Raw genomic sequence first — 2,899 nt, 5'->3', positions numbered from 1 at the left:
TGGTTTCTCATCTCGAAAGATCGTTGCCCACACAACGTCCGAGGTTAGAAGAGGAATACGGTAGAAGACCTAGAGGTTTTTGCTTGCAAAAGAAAAGGTACACTAGTATTTAATTTCCGCATCATACTAGTTTTATTTCTTTGTAAAAATATCAAATACAAGAGGCATGCGATTCTAGTATTTTGAATTAGTTTTCGATGTTATGTTCTTTTGTTTTTCTTTTCCTTGTGATTTGATTGTTCCTTTTGGTTGACCTAAAGTTATTTAAGGAAATTAAATATTAGCTTTCCTTAAACGGCTTTGTCTAGGCGGTGGTGGTTGTTCCCATATCCAAGAAGGCCATGTGCCTCGCCATGCAGTTCTGGAAGCTAATTTTGGAAATTAATATTTAATGGAATTAATAACCTAGGTGATTTGGATCGAACGTGTTAAGTTCCGCAGGAGATCCAAGTCTAAACCTAAAAGAACAAATAAATTAAACTTAGGATCAAACGTGTTAAGTTCCGCAGGTGATCCGAGTTTAATTTAAAAGAACACATGGTAGTTAGGAAAAGGTTCAGACCTTTGTACAAAATTTTTGTACAGTGGAACCATTAGGTTTTCCGAGTAGCAACCAACAATTGGTATTAGAGCTAGGGTTTTGCCTCTGTGTATTTGGTATTAGTTTAATTATGCACATGCCATACATAATTTAGGCAGGATATTAGTAGGATGTGCTAACTTTGTGGATGCAGGATTCAACTATTATGGCTTATAGATATTGTGTGTGTGATTGGACCCTTGGACATGCCATGGACATTTTATTGTGTGTGCATGATTGTATTATAAAATACAGCAGGAGCTGTATTTAGTTTTATTAGGATTTTATTTTTTGATCTAGATACATGTATATTCCTTCGAGGAATATAGGATTAAAAAATGTAAAATTCTATTTATGTCGCGGATCGAATCTTGCAAGGCGTGGAACCTTTTGAGGATCAGAGGCGCAGCGGAACAAGGAGCAAGATGGATGTGACAACTAGACCCGGTGGCGGTGGCCAAAGATGGTAGCAGCTAGGGTTGGCGACACACGGAGGACAACAATAGATAAAAGCCATAATAGTTGAAAATTAGTTTTTCTATTTATTGCTTTTTATGCTGTGCTGTGTGTTCTTGTTAGTATGCATGTTAAGTAGGCTAGCATAGTCAAAATTTCTCACTTTAAATAACTAAGTGGGAGAGAGATTTATTTTTAAATAAATTCCACGGTCTCCATTACTGGTTTATAAGTGATGCAACAAGCTTGCGTGTTGGCTCTGAGTGCCTTCCTCCATATCGGATGAGCTTGTTTGCGGATCACTAGATTAAACTTCCATTTTGGATGACTATAGGAAGTTAATTAAGAGCGTGTGATCTTCCCTATCGGAAGGGGCACAATCTTATTAATGGACTTAGTGTCAAGTAATGGTATACACTTAGGCATGTCTAATAGTATCCTCCCCATCGGAGTCACTGCTATTATTTGTGTGACCGAAGAAAACCAACTATTAATTTGTCAAATAAATAGGTTGACAAGATAATAAAATTAAAAACCCCTCTTACAAATGTTTGATTTTGTATACGTCCACACTATCGTGACATACAAAATTCATGGTGTTTGAGGTAATTTTATTTGTCATAAAGATTTATTGACAAGATAATTAATGGGTAAACCCCTCCTCTTACAAATGTTTAATTTTGTATACGTCCACACTATCGTGGCATGCAAAATTCATGGTGTTTGAGGTGTTGGTGAATTTAAATAATATTGTTTGAGGAATCAATGTTATTTTAAATTCAAAAGTTTTGACCAAATATTTGATCAAAGAAAGATCAACTATTAATTTTATTCGTCATAAAGTAAAGTTGACTAGATAATAAAATTAATAAATAAAATCTCTTCTTTGATTTTGTATACGTCCACACTATCGTGGCATACAAAATTCATGGGGATTTTAAGGAATTGATCTTGACCAAATATTTTTGTGATTCTTAGGATTTAAAATGTTTATCAATTCCCTAGTTGTTATACTATAGAAAAGACTTAGTAGTCCCAATTGTAATGATTGGAAATAGGACTTGGACATTAAGGTAATCTGTTTTCTTAGAACTAAGAACAATATAGATGTATTTAATTCATTAGTTGAAACATGTTTAGTGGTGTTATCTACCAGAACCTAGAGTGTAGATACAGATGCCATTAATCATGTCCGCAATTCATTGCAGGGTTCTAGGAAACCTGACAACTAAATGAAAATAAAAACACCGTCCACATGGACACTGTTATAAAAATGACAGCTGTTGCAGTGGGAGATGTTTATCCTTTGATAAGAATAAAATATGGATTTTAAGTAATTGTCTTTATGTACCAAGTTTAGAAAGAACTAGTTTTCAGTTTCTAAACTATTCAAAGAACTTGATATTCTGCCTCTTTTAATAACAAAGTTGTTATTAAGAAAAAGAGGGAAGTTATCTGTTCTGGTACGTTGGTTGACAATTTATAAATCCAATAACTCCCACGATGCAACAAATGAAAATTAGTAACACATCTTCTAACTTTAAGAGAAAGCAACCTTCGGAAATGAACCAATTATATCTTTGCCATCTAAGACTAGGTTATATTAACTTGAGTAGGATTCATTGGTAGCTGATGAACTTTTGGGTTCATTGGTAGTGGAAATCTTTCCAACCTGCGAGTCTTACTTGGAAGGAAAAATAATCGAGAAGCTTTTAAGTATAAGGGGTATGGAGCCAAAGATACATTGGAATAAGTTCATTCTGATTTGTGTGATCCTGTGACAAGAGTTAGTATCGAATATTTCGTCTATTTTTTAGACAACTATTCAAGATACAAATACATTTACTTGATGTGCCGCAAGAC

The sequence above is a fragment of the Zingiber officinale genome, chromosome 4A (assembly GCF_018446385.1).
Source record: "Zingiber officinale cultivar Zhangliang chromosome 4A, Zo_v1.1, whole genome shotgun sequence".
In the NCBI taxonomy this organism is placed as follows: domain Eukaryota; kingdom Viridiplantae; phylum Streptophyta; class Magnoliopsida; order Zingiberales; family Zingiberaceae; genus Zingiber; species Zingiber officinale.
The sequence above is the reverse complement of the archived record's forward strand: the minus strand, read 5'-3'. Positions refer to the sequence as shown.